The 14,437-nt window shown below is 39.3% G+C and overlaps 1 protein-coding gene across 3 annotated transcripts in view; it reads left to right on the top strand.

The window, feature by feature from the left end:
* The first annotated feature begins 7,998 nt into the window (after positions 1–7,998).
* The window catches only part of sema6e (sema domain, transmembrane domain (TM), and cytoplasmic domain, (semaphorin) 6E), a 156,382-nt gene continuing 149,943 nt past the window's right edge, over positions 7,999–14,437 (top strand). For all 3 annotated transcript variants that reach the window (XM_041988107.1, XM_041988106.1, XM_041988103.1), the window contains exon 1: positions 7,999–8,199. The gene's annotated coding sequence lies outside the window, so the exon portion shown is untranslated. The remainder of the gene's footprint in view (positions 8,200–14,437) is intronic.

The following is a 14,437-nucleotide window of genomic DNA, read 5'->3' as shown; positions in this document are numbered from 1 at the left end:
TTTCTCTTCTTTAGATGCCTTGTTGGAAATGTCCTCATGTGAAATTAGTCCGTACCTTGCCTTAATTAACAGGGTGAGGCATATGAAAGTGCCTTTCATACCAGCAGGGCTCTGTGCTTATGTCAGCTCCCAAGCCAAATTTTGAACTGGTCTGCACATTCACACAGACTGAAAAAAAAAAAAAAAACTTGGTTCAGAGGCTGAAAATTCAGTTCTCAACTGGAACCAAGAAACAGTAGTGTTCCACTCCAACATCTTCAGGCGGCAAAGGCTGGGTTTACCCAAATGCTAGATCAAAAACAATCATCAGACCGTAAAAAAAAGACTTGGACAAAATCCGGATGTGGTGTTACATATCCATCTTTGCAGCTGAGAGCCAGAACATTTTTTGTCTGAAAGCACTAAGATTTGTGATTGGCTGCAGTCTTCATCCTGAAGTATTTCTCTGATACTGCTGCTAACTTATAAAATCCATGTGTTCTTTATAACATATTGAACCTTGTGTTAAATGCAAATGAATCTGACCCTCTGCTTGCTTCGAACAATATGTGTAACAAATTTCTTCACTTCTTTGTTGACAAAGTTAATATTAGATCTCTGATTTCACTGCCGTCCACATTAGTGTCCGTCTACATTAGTGTCCGGCTCAGGCTTGCTTGACCATTTCCAGCCAGTTTCTCTCGCTAGTTTAGAGACGTTTGTGTCTAATATGAATCCATCTGGTTCTTCATGTGACATGGTTCCTCCTCGGCCGCTCATGGAGGTCTTTCCCACTGTGGGACCTTTTATTCTAAACTTGATTAATTGCAGTCTGACATCTGGCCAGGTACCAAAAGACTTTAAGTCTGTGTTCATCCTTTGCTAAAAAAAATCTGGTCTAGACTCATCTAATTTAGCCAACTTTAGACCTGTTTCCAAGATACCTTTCTGAGTAAAATACTGGAAAAGCTTGTTTACACTCAACTGAAGGACTTCCTAGATGAGCATACAATTCCAGAAGAATTTCCATCTGGTTCTTTATGTTTTCCAAACATGCCACTTCCACACAGTGCTACAGGTTACTCAGACTGGAAGCTGCATGACTGGCTGAAGTAACACCAAAATGCCCATTGCACCAAATATTGTGGTGTTACAAATGGAGTCTGGTGCTCTATCTCAAGAAGCACAAACTCATCTTAAGTTAGAGCACCAGGCTCCATTTGTTTTTTCTTTCAACTGGTATTTTGTTGTTAGTCTAGTCAGGCTGTCTTTGTCTTTATTTATGACTATTAAATTAATATCAGGCTATATTTTTTAGTTATTAATGCATCTGTCATTTAAATTCCTATTTGTCACAAACCAAATTATAACAGCTGTAGCTATATTGTGTTTTTACATCATCATGCTGTTTCATTATCTTTATTCTCCACAGCTGGCGGTACCTTACAATATATGCTCAACCTTTACTTGCATGCAACCATGTAAAAGATCCAGAATTTAAAAACAACAACAAATTGCTCATTATATTAATCAATTTTCAAATACCACCAGTCATAGTTTGTTTATACAGCTCTATCCCAATGGAATAGTTTGAATTTATTTGCATGTATTAATGATTATTGACAGGCAGGGATATGTCCAGCAGGCAGATAAACACAGGTAGGTATTCTTTGTGGTTTAGAGAATCCTATGAGAGGATGAGACACTAAAGCCTTGTGGAACACTATCATCATTATGCTGCATTCATATTCAACATCTATCTCTGTTCTCCAGCTTTCAGTGGCTTTGCTTGCTCAAAGAGACCCAAGGGACCAAGTATAAAATGTATAGCTGCTGCGTGTTTCTCATAATTGGCTCTAAGGTGAGGCAGGTCTTTGAGTTGTTTGTGCAGACTCCAAAACAGCCTGTCTGAATTCAGCCATTGTGCTTGCATGCCCTCCATGCAGGTATTTGTTGATCTGCTGCAGCATGGTTGTCAGTCCTAACTCAAAAAGGCCACAGAGCCAGTGTTTGTAACATTCTCATGGTCACAAGAACATCTTGTGTTTGTTAAAATATATAATATTTGGATTACAGGCCTTGTGCATTAGGTTATTGCGACAATGTTGATGTAAGCATTCCACTGAGGTAGTGGTTTTTCCAGTGATTGCATCAACAGCATATGGCAGGTTTATTATAATGATAATAACCTTTATTTAAAGAGCACTCTAAAAACATTTAGGTATTCTTATGATTAATGAACACTTTTAGACATGAGCACATAAAATGTGTGTGCTGCATTTTCCTTTTAATGAAGCATTTAATATTAGTATGTATTTTTCTTCCTATATTTCATTGTTGGTTTGGGCATTAAATGTTATTTCATATGAATGCAGCAAGCTGTGAGGTAATGTAGACTAAGTCACAAAGTCAAAACACCAGACACATAAATATGGAGCCCTGTCAAAGCAAAAATTACTACATTACATTTCACACTTAGAAATGAGGGTGCAGGAATGGTCCTAAAACAATGCAAATGCTTCATTGCACCAAGTATTTGAAAAGCTACCTTAGAAAAAAAAAATTGAACTATATCTTTATCTTTTGTTTATATATGTCAAGAATGGATGAGGTGGTGAGGACCCAACTGCAGGCAGTCAAGGCAGGAGGCAGAATCAGTGCAAATGACAAGGTTTATTTTCCCGAAACTCAAGACAGGGAACCACACAAGACAGGGATAAACCATACTACATATACCACATATAAGGATCTGACAAGAGCAAACTGAAAACCAAGGGCATATATATACACGGAGGGAGTAACAAGGAACAGGTAAAGTGAATGAGTAATTAGACCAGGTGAACTAATGAGCCAGAAACAGAAACCACAGGAACATAAGAGGGAAAACTGAACTAAACATGACAAAACTGAAAACCTAAAGCCTGTTATTAGCCTAACTACTGAACTTTGGTAGGTTTTCTTATTGAGATGTTCCCTAACGATGGCTAATTCAGCATCCATCTTGCATCCTGTCCACAGCAACTAAAAGTCAGTCTGATGTGGACTCTTGTTTTATCCCTTGCTCTGTCTCTGTCTTTCCTCTTTTTCCTTGATTTCTCTGTTAATATTCTCTCGGGGTTTCTTTGTTGAATCAGCCACACAGCATTCAAAACTGCCAAGGTGTTGATATTCTGTTGCTAGCGTGTGATGCGGTGCCATAGAGTGAAATGCTGCTGTAAGGTGATGCACATTGATGGGAAAAAAGTTGTGAAGTGCAGTTTCTTAGCATTGAGACACTGCTGGGCAATGACAGCTCTAATGTACATAATAAATGTCACTTTGCTATTGAGATGAATGAGAAGCTCTGAAAATACATGTTTAGAGTTGACATGCTATAGAGATAACTGATCCAGTTATCAGATTGCATAACAGAAATATAAACTTTAATCTTTATTAAAACTTGAAACTTGTTGACTACAAAATGTCCTCTGTTGTCATTTAAGACAAAATTATAAAACGAAAATGTAATCATCACATCTGCCCGTTAAGCAGGGTGCTCTTTTCACCAGAAAGAACCTCCAATATCCTTCAGTGTTGCTTGTGCCTTGGTAAACATTTTGCAGGCTTAGTCAATCAATTTCTTGTTCCTATGCAAACAAGTGAGCACCAATGTGAATGATGATGACAGCCTGTAGCGTTGCTGCCCTTTTCTAACCAATTATTGTTCACAAATTTCACAACATGTCTTTTGTTTTTTGCTTGAAGTGTGGTTTTGTGAGATATGGAGGCATGAGGCATGGAGTTTGCTCCCTTTTGTTTGCTGAAAGTCACAAAATGAAAATGACCTGCTGCGCATTAAAAATGCCATCACTAAATAACTTTTCTATTCAGAGACGGATTGATCACGGCTCTGTGTGTGTAAAAGCGATGATGGCAGTTAGACACATAACATACAACATATTCATAACCGATCAGCAGAAGTGCTGGGCAGGTTTTCTCATCTGCAGATAAAGCCAGATGATGAGTCCTTTAAGCTTTGTTTTTATGTTTCGCTAAATTAAGATGAGTGGCATTGGACTGTGGCTTACTGTTCAGATATGAGAGAGGCATCATCGCTTTAAGCTCCTCACAAAACCATTGAATATGTTCATTCCCTTAAATGTTGAACTCTTCCTACTATCTGTCCAGGAATCATTTTATCAGTGTAGTTTTGCATTTGCTCGGCATGGTCAGAATTATAAATGCACCACTTCGCTGAGCCGTAAACACATTTCCATTTAGGTTTCAACCTGAAGGAAATAATAAAATGATGAAAATCCAAAAGAATATATTGGCTTTTTATCGAGTTTGTTTACTGGAGAAACCTTTGGAGATTGTTGTGGTATACCGACAGTAGACAAAGATTTGTCAGATCATTGTATATCATTGCCCTCTGAGCTTGTGTCCTCCTCCAACCTTAGAAAGCGCCTCACCACAACAGGCATCATTGCGCTGACAAAAAAAACCAAAAAAAACAAAAAAAAAAAAAAACAGAGCTGGAGTAAATCTAGTAGTGTTGAATCACAGTTCACTCATAGCAGAGGATTTCTTTTTTTATTTTATTTTTTGTGCTGCTTGAGGCCAAAGAGGAATGCAATGAACAAGCATGACCTGATCAGAGGCCTCCCTATTTAGCTGACCACTAACGTGGTGGTACATGTGTCATGACAGTTGCAGAGGCCACTTGAACTGTCTTCCTGTGAGTAACCCAGGAGCATTTTGACAATAGAGACTGGCAGAAATAGAAATGCAGTAGATGAAGGCAAGAGATGAATGAGTCAGTGCAGTCATGGTCATCTATTAGATTTTCATCAAACACAGATGCAGTCAGACCAAATGTCTCAGCACTACCATCTCAGCACAGGTGACTTATTAGTCTGCCAAAGCATTTACATCATCATCGACAGCTAATTAACTGTTGTCACCCTATCTATCTATCTATCTATCTATCTATCTATCTATCTATCTATCTATCTATCTATCTATCTATCTATCTATCTATCTACCTACCTATCTATCTATCTATCTATCTATCTATCTATCTATCTATCTATCTATCTATCTATCTATCTATCTATCTATCTATCTATCTATCTACCTACCTACCTACCTGTCTACCTACCTACCTACCTACCTACCTGCCTGCCTGCCTACCTACCTACCTACCTACCTACCTACCTACCTACCTACCTACCTACCTACCTACCTGTCTGTCTGTCTGTCTGTCTGTCTGTCTGTCTGTCTGTCTACCTGCCTGCCTGCCTGCCTGCCTGCCTGCCTGCCTGCCTGTCTGTCTGTCTACCTACCTACCTACCTACCTACCTACCTACCTACCTACCTACCTACCTACCTGTCTGCCTGCCTGCCTGCCTGCCTGCCTGCCTGCCTATCTATCTACCTACCTACCTACCTACCTACCTACCTACCTACCTATCTATCTATCTATCTATCTATCTATCTATCTATCTATCTATCTATCTATCTATCTATCTATTTCTTAATTTTTTTTTATTCTAATTCATTAGGGACTTTGTAGTGAATTAATCTAAATTAATCCCATTTTATTTCGAAAATGATATTTGCCTCAAAAAGCACATTTTATATTATTTAAATGGATTTTAGTGGGCGACTGACTCAAATAATTAACACAGACATTAATATTGTAAACTCAAACTCTGGTTATGTCTGTAAAAATGCATTTAATTTAATTTTAATTTAAAACAGTAGAGAAAGAAATAGAAAATATTCCTGAATATAAATAAACACACCAAAAGGGAAAGCTCCATTTTAAGTACTTTAACAAGCGGCTCCAGCTTTCTCTAATTGAGAGTCTACTTTTTAAATGTTTTCATCCACTATCTTCTTTATTTGGCGTTACAGTAAATAGAATTACTAGATGGGTCTGAAAACTCATTAAATATAGTACCGAGGCTCTGACTTATGTGCTGTGTAATCGTTGTACAGGAAGTGATTAAAATTCTGTGTTGTTTGGAATGCAAACAGCAATTAAATGTGTGTTTTTTTTTTAAGTAATTAAGCCTAATTTAACAACGTACCACTAAACATTTACCTAAAGGTAAAAAGACGTGCCCTTATAGTAGCATATGCCTCTCAAAATTTCCAAAAAATGCCCCAGCAAAAATAATATCCTTACACATATAAAAGTAACCCAATCCATGGACACTGATGGTCCGATATACGATCACAGGTAGCTTTGACTGATAACAGCCTGGCCGATCTCTCCTATCTTTGGCACATAGAGCCATGTGCCAGCTGAAATGTGTACTCATCTGAAGCCCAGAACACTTGTCCACTGTCTTTCTGGCCATCTCTGATTAGCTTGTGCCCAGATAACTTGGCAGTGTTTCTACTCAGAGTTGACATATGGTTTCCTCCTTGTTTAATATAGTTTTTAGTTCTGGATGTGAAGGCTGTGTAGAGCAAAGATGGTTTTCCAAAGTACTCTCAAACTCAGGAGGTTTTATTAATTATGATGCCACGATAGCTTTTTATGCAGCGCTGCCTAGAGCTTTAAAATTATTCTCAACCTCAATAGCAGTTTTCATCTGGATCCTATTTTCACTGAGGTTCACCCAGACCCTCTCTGAATCTTTGTAGATGCTGAAAGGCCAAAGTTCTTTACAATTTTCTATTGAAAGATACTTATTTGGAACTTACAGAAGTTTTCTAACTGAGTTTTGGCTTAAAGTGGTGAGCTGCAACTTGTCCTTGCTTGGAAAATAGTAAGGCTCATTATATACCAAATTCTGACACCCTTACCTGTTACACATTGATCTATTTATTGTAGAATCCATAATCCAAATTTTTTCATTTCTTTAATTGCCGGTTTCCCAGGTTCTTTTGAGTATATTGCAGATATTGTATATACTGTATATTGTTAAATTTTAAAACACTGTATACAATCAAGTTAGTCAGTGAAGGAACTAAGAATGATTTCTTTGGACTTGTGTCTATTAAATTAAGGTTCCATTGATTTATATAATAAAGATTTACGTTTTATTTAAAAAAAAAAAAAAAAACCCCAACTACTCTACAAATAAGTTTTGTCGAATGGGGCAGAGATAAAACTGCTTACCGGTCATTTCTCTTTTAAGAACACACAATATGTTGGTTATAGCTTCTGATGAAGGATTTGTCAGTTAAATGTTTATGGGTTTTGTTGAGTGTTATAATACAACCAGCACTCTGAAGAAGTTAGATCTTTTAGAGCATAATTAGGATACTGTACACTTTTTGTCTAGTCAGTCGACCATCAGTCACCCCCACCCCCTGCCCCTAATATGTGTTACTCTTTTTAACTTTTATATCTCTATCTTCCAGTCTAAGTTCTTCAAATGCTTTGCCTTTTGCCTGGATTGTAAATCAGAATTTGTGCTCAATGACTTGGCCGGATGACAAAGGATAAATAAAATATTTTTTAAAATAAAGTAATTTCAATCAGAAAAAAAGCCTTGAAGAGGTATAATAAAATCTAAACACGTGGATTCGAAGATTTTAATATTAGGACCTCGCGCTACAACCCCAGCATGACCCAAATAACATTATACTAGTATTTATACTAAATTTCGTATTGCTGTGGACTAATAACTAATTTATGAGAAATACGATGTCAGACATTTACTAGTGTGGTATAACAGAGAGAATAATGTAGCTAATATGTTTTTAGAGTCGTTTAAACAGACCTAATCCCTCCCATAAAGTCAGAATGTGCGCTTGTTTAAATCCTCGTTCCCGTGGTCTGATTGGCCGTCTGCTTTTGAAGGGGCTCAAGTGTTCAGGCATTCAACATCTGGAAGAAAAGTGAGCCCTGCTAGGCGGAGCGAAAGAGTCATACTCGAGTTATTAACCAGTTGGAGGCGACAGAACTATAATAGCGTTTTTCTATTGGTTGGAACTCCTGTCAAACTCCGTTGTGGAGGCGTGGCCTAAACTGCTTCCGAAATGTTGTGATTTTCAGTCTGACTGACTCCAGTCCTGAAACAGCAGTGAGGGGCGCCTTTTCGCTACGCTGGCGCTCTGGGAATACAAACTGCAGAAAAAACAACCAGTTTTAAACTAACAACTCTCTCTTTTTTAAAATCTTCTTCATTGAGACTTGACTGCTTCGTCACTGCGACACTATCACCGCAGAAAGACTGCGACGTATGTTTTTCACGGTGGAAGTACCAAAGAAACAATGAGGTAAGAAGTGGCTCGATTGCTAGTTGCAGACTGAGCGGAGAGGTTCTGTCGCAGCTGGGCTCTCTTTCCTCATTAGGGGTCTCGTTATCTTAATTAGCCACAGATAAGATGATACTTTAGCATCTGAATAACGCTATTTGCTTACAAAAAGCACTACAAAAATACCTAATAATGTAAAAATGTTCTTTAACTCCTACCAAGTTTAATTTAGGCTCCAGAGGAGCTGCTGGTTTTCAGTTTTCTCGGCTGTTTCTGAGACAGTTGCAGGAATGACACTCATTTACTTGCTGAGACCACAATGTTTTTTATTTAATTGTATTTATTATTATTATTATTTACGTATTTATTTTGTAAGAGATCGAAGATAGTTTAGTGTTGGCAGTTAATTATATCGTATCATGTTTCCACTCCTGTTATTGCTTCAGGAGTCACAACTTATCACGAGCGCGTCTCGTTGAGTGGCATTTTGCCTGGAACATTGATTGAATTTGTATACCGATTTATTTCCTAGCGAAAACAATCTAAACTTGTTTACACTGGATGGTTTGTGCAGAATAGGCAGCAGATGACACGAATAAATCAATTTAATAGGGAAAACAGTATTTGCGTGACTGTTTAGTTATAATGAGACGGCACATTTCCCTCCCACTTCGCCTACATTTTACCTCCTAAATCATGGTTACTTCATCTGCAGTTTTTTTTCTTAATACCAAACTCACAGGGGAAGGAAAAAAAATTAATAACGATGAGCTCATTGTTCTAACAGGTCTCTGCTCCTGCACGTAGTTTTTACTACAGCCTGTTTTGGACCCCAATGCCATGCACAAAGACATCTGAAACCTTCTTTTTTTTTCTGCCTAAAGAGTCCAATGAGCTGCTGGTGAATATTTATGTTGAAATGGATGCGCTGAGCTGCGCTTGAACCGTTTTCTGCAGAAATATGAGTATGATTTGTCTCAGTCTGTTGTGAATTTACTCTCTCTTCTCCCTCAGTGGGTGTTCAGTTTCAGTTGAGGCTAAGAACATTTCAGCATTAAATAAATCTTGCCAGGGTGCAAAAAGCGACATACTACACCACTTCTTTTTAGATTTTGTCCTGTAGCAAACTAATACAGCAATATTCCAATGGTGCTTTGTTCTGTTTTTTTCCCCTGATCAATAACAGGCTTTGCAAAAGTTTTAAAGGCATTTTAAGATTTTATACTCAACTTTGCCCCAATTGCACAGCAATATTTGGTGATTCAGAAGGTGGCTTTTGTTTTTGTTGTTAGGAAAGAAACGTCATGCACTCCCTGGTCCGGGCAGTCAGATGTTTTAAGTGGAGACAGTGTGGTCAGATCTTGTGACTTTCTTTGGATTTGCTTTGTCCCAACTCCTCTCAGCTGCTGCAGTGATATCATAGGATGGGGAGAGGGGCACTAATGGCTTGCGGTTTCTTACCGCAGTTGTACAGTGACTTAGCACTCTTTGCTGCTCAGAGTATATTGCAGAATGGTTCCAGATTATTCTTTTTGACACGACAAGGCAAGGTGCTGCTTCTGTACAGGGACAAGTGGGATGCCTGATTCTTAACCAGCAGGTCTGTCTGTGTTCCCACTCACACTGTGAATAGTGCATAGCAATCTACATTCAGCCCTCGTTTGTGCTGGTCGCCCACACTCAGAATCAACCAGCTTGTCTTTGTTTTTTCCTCCTCTTTTACCCATAACCATTAGGAAATTCTCATTCAGCTAACGGGCTGAGTTCTAGCCGTAAATGTGTGCTCATTCCTCATCACTCCTGAAAATTGCTTGCTCTTCATCCAAGCTCTCATTCTCAGGCCCACATAGGTCCGTTGCTCAGTTAGCCAGGTTAATGATGCATTTAGCCCAGTGTATAATTCTATTTCTGATTTCCATTTTGTCGTTTGGTTTTAGTTTAAAATGACAAGAGGCCCAGATGGAAGGGCCCTATATGTGTGTGCAGATGGCATCCTCCTAATGGTCCTGAGGGTAATGATGGTTGAAATAGGTTCCTAACCAGAGGCTGAGGGCTGTGGCCCTTGGGGGGGACATTCAGCTTGCCTGTTCCATTTTCATCATCAAGATAAAGTGCTCAATATATAAGCACAGCTACATATAAAACACACTCACTTGATTTTGCAGCTTGAGTTGGTCAGTAAGGAAAAAAATAAAGCAGAATTTCAGTGGAACTGATGAAGACACTTTACATCAACTCCTCAGGTGCTTGAAGTTGTTCAGCTGATGCTCTCATACTACCCCCCGCCCCATCTGGGCTCAGTGGAATGTTGGATGATATATTTTGGGCCATTGTTGTGCCACCTTAACAACAGTGATTTGTCTAAAGTGTCTCCAATCTCAAGCACATGTGCAACTGCTGATGTCTAAAGAATGGGTTGGTGCAGTGCTGTGCTTCAGGAAGCAACAGTTAATCTCCCCTCCACATCCGCAACATATGGGACTTTGTTTGGCCCTGCACCTGAAAGCGGCACCGGTCTGTGGCACCTCATATTTCATTTTGATAATGGCTGGTTACCCGTGGCAACTGTGCAGCCAGTGAGAGTCTTGTTTCTTGAAGGGCATGGAAGAAAAAGAGGAGGAGGGTGGGTTCTGAGGATGTGAGCTCCAAGGCTTTTTCCCCTTCTGCACCTCCACCCTTTACTGGCTTGTTGCGTTGTAACCAGCGAAGGGTGTGGGACCCCTGGGGAGTGAATTATTACCTGTCAGCCCTGCAAGCTCCCTGTCATCCATAATCCTGGCCTGACACAGCACAGGCCAGCCCGGGCTATCTGCTAAGACCACCAGGCACTGGCCTCCAGGCCTGGCCCCATTTGGCCACAGCTGGTACGAAATCACATTAACATGTTGCGTCAAGCGTTACAAACGCGCAGGTTAAGCACAGCAGACGGACCTGCCTCATGCCTTCAGCAGCATGGAAAGTGGCTCCTCCATCACTGCTCTCACTGGTTGCTTTTTTTTTTTTTTTTTTTTTTTCCTTCTTCTTTCCGTAATTTTCAGCTGCTCTCCCAACTGAGCAGAAGCAGCTTCTTAACTGTGCCTGGAAGAAAAGTTTTTGCTCATTGTTTTGCTGATGCAGTGCTACGAATCTCCCAGGTATATTAGCCTGCATGGTTTTTTTTAAGTTCATTTATAGATTACCTGTGGCTCAGACATAATAGATGGTGCCAATTTAGTTGCATCTGTTTCCTCATTAATGGTGCAGCCTGCCTGAAGTTAAGGTGAATTCAGCACTGACAGTCTTTCCTCCCATTGGTCTGATCTGAATCCTTGGCACACTTATAATTACTTATGATTCCAAAAACAGACGTGCAGTCATATCCCTCCTGTGGTCTTGGTGTGGTTAGTCCGGCAGTGGAAATTACAGCCAGGCTGATGAGAGTGTAAATTTTGGGAGGAAAACCTTAGAGTTCAGTGAAAGGCTAGAGGGAAAAGGAAGAAAAAGAGGCGGGAGGTGGCAGACCACAAACTGGACTGGTGACAGGCCTCAGTCCGTCCATCCAGACTGGCTGTCTTCCTGTGGTTTTTGCCGAGCTGCTCTTCAGAAACATTAACCCCTTGTCAAACATGGGCTTAGGCATCACTTGCCAACCCGCTATGGCCACAAGCAGAGGAGCAGGAACACTGCATGACTGTCTGGTTTTGCGCTTCATAAAACTTACTGGACAGAGTCCAGAAATTAGAGGGGAACATATAATGTGTAACTCGTAAAATCAGCAAAATGACTGTGATTAATGTTTCTAGACTAGAAAGAGGGATCTAATATCCCATGAAAGAATCTCTGTTAAGAATTAAATCTCAGCTGCTGTGTGTTTTTAAGGATTTTGGTCTCTGTTTCATGTCAGTGTTTAGACATGTGCTGAGGTTTCTGTGTTTTCACTGAGGTTTTACATAGGAAATGTTACCGTTGGCATAAAAATACCTGTAGTCTCATGTTTTTTTTATCTCACTCGTTCTTATTTTGGCTGCCCTCTTTAGATGAACAACGAAGTACCTCTCCTTTTTATACAGCGTAACAGGCACACACACTTTGATTTGCGTGACAGAAGCTACCAACAGGCTGCTTGGAAGCGGCAAATGCAACCAAAAGGATCTCTCTTGAAAGGAAAAAAATGAATTATCCAAAATTTAATCCTCTGTGTTTTTCATTCATATTTCATGTGATAAAGTAGCTAGCATGGCCTGCTATGTGCATGGATTTGTATCATTGTGAAGGATAATTATCAGATGATAAAGCACACAGATCTTTAAATACTCCGATCCAGATTTAAATCTTTTAAAACTTTAACACTCAGTAAGTTAAGTCAGACAGTATGGGGAAAGTTTGTTTTTGAAAAGTGGAAATTGATTTATTTTGAGATGACATGTTCTGTAGAACATTAAATCATGCTGTGTTCTCCAAATGCATCTGTTCAACAAGAGTGCCGTGAGCGTTGTTGTTGCCAGTCAGTACTTGCCTGCATCCTTTGTGAGACTTTGTTCCAACGAGAAAATGCTGAGTCACCATCGTTCCATTTGGATTTTTTTTTTTTTTTTTTTTTAATGAATGATTAGAATTGTGTGTCCAAACTAAGCTGGACAAAGGCAACAACTCTGATGTAAAAATGGCAGCTGGGGTTGCAGATGAGGAAGATGTGAGGACTAAAATGATACATAGGGTGTCTGGGGAGTCGATGGCTTCGCTAAATAAAGCTAAATTTAAACTGTGGCAGGTTAAGAGGAGTTCCGTGGAACTGATTGCTTGATCTGAAGCAGCCACAGTATTGGCTACAGTGTGTTTGATAAGCAGAATATTGGTTGATGATCACACAGTTTTCTTTTGTGTTTTATATATGCTGCACACCCTAACCCTCCCACAGGTTGAAATCAGATGATGAAGCCATGGATGTGTTATTGCTTTCACTATTTTATTAGTTGCTTAGTATTTTTTAATTGTATATATTCTTTACACATTTTTTCTTTCTTTCTATCACTTTGGAAGTCAGAGTTGCATAACGATACGCATTTCCTTTGAATCTAAGAACAGATGCAGGCATGTGGTGCGTTACAATATTCTTTAGATTTTCTCTCATTCTTTTGTGGTAAACATAAATAAAATGCACTTACATAGTCTGACTACTATACTGTACTCTGTTAAGTTTTTAGTTCAAATGGGTTTAAATTTTGATGACAAACACCGGCTTGTATTTGACACATTCACTTTTTGTCTATCCTTTTTCTCTTCACTTTTTCGCTATTCACTTTTACCTCTTACGGTTTTTCTGACTTCTGGCTATATAAGCATTACTAAATCAGAGTTATTGTTTGTAGAAACATTTTGACAACAAATTGCTTTTACTTCTCCATGTTTTTTTTTTCCAGTATTATTTCCATCTCCATTTCTAAGTGTTTTTTGCCTGCTTCATTTCACAGAGACTGGCTCTCAATCAAACCGGGTGGGCGGCACAGTAGCGATCCCTTTTTTTTTTTTTTTTTTTTTTCTTGGTTTTTCAATTTGTGAAGTTTTCATTTCTGTTAGTGGAGTTATTTTCTTTGCCTGTTCAGCCACTGAGGCTATCACAGCTTGTACTAAAAAGCCCAGTTACTCTCCTATTTCCTCCAAACAAACGTCTGTTTCTTCTAGAGGAAATGTAAGCATCCATCTTTGTGCCAGAGGTTATTTCCCTGGAAAGACCGACCAGACATCCAGAGCCTTTCACCACCTCTCTTTGATTTGGTGTGCACTCTCTAAATGAGCATTTGGCACTGCTGACATCAGTTTTGTCTTCAACAGAAGAAGTTGTTATTGACACATGTCGCCATGCTCTGGGTCACGTCCGTACTCAACTTGAAAATTAAACTTGATTCAATATATATTCCCCCTGCACTGATATGTTTGGCTGCGTACCATTAAAATATCCTCTCACATGCAGCCTTTAGCAGCACAGATTGAAATCTCACAGCTGATGGAGTGATGACATTCAGAGACAACAAAACAGATCCAGATAAGATTGAAAAACAGGTTTGCTTTAGTAAAGTTGGCTGACGATGCCTGAGAATCTGCTGTCAGACGTGTCTGTTTTGGCAAAATTCAGCTTTTAGGCTGTTCATTAGTATGTTGTTTTTAATTCATGAGAGCTGAACAAACTTCTCTGCCAAACTGTTAGATTTTAGCCCCGTATGCCTGAGACGGCTGCATGGTTAAGCTCCTGCTTTGTGCAGTTTTAAGATAAGAAAACGTC

This window comes from Melanotaenia boesemani, chromosome 6 (assembly GCF_017639745.1).
Source record: "Melanotaenia boesemani isolate fMelBoe1 chromosome 6, fMelBoe1.pri, whole genome shotgun sequence".
Lineage (NCBI taxonomy): Eukaryota > Metazoa > Chordata > Actinopteri > Atheriniformes > Melanotaeniidae > Melanotaenia > Melanotaenia boesemani.
This window is presented reverse-complemented; position numbering and strand designations above follow the sequence as displayed.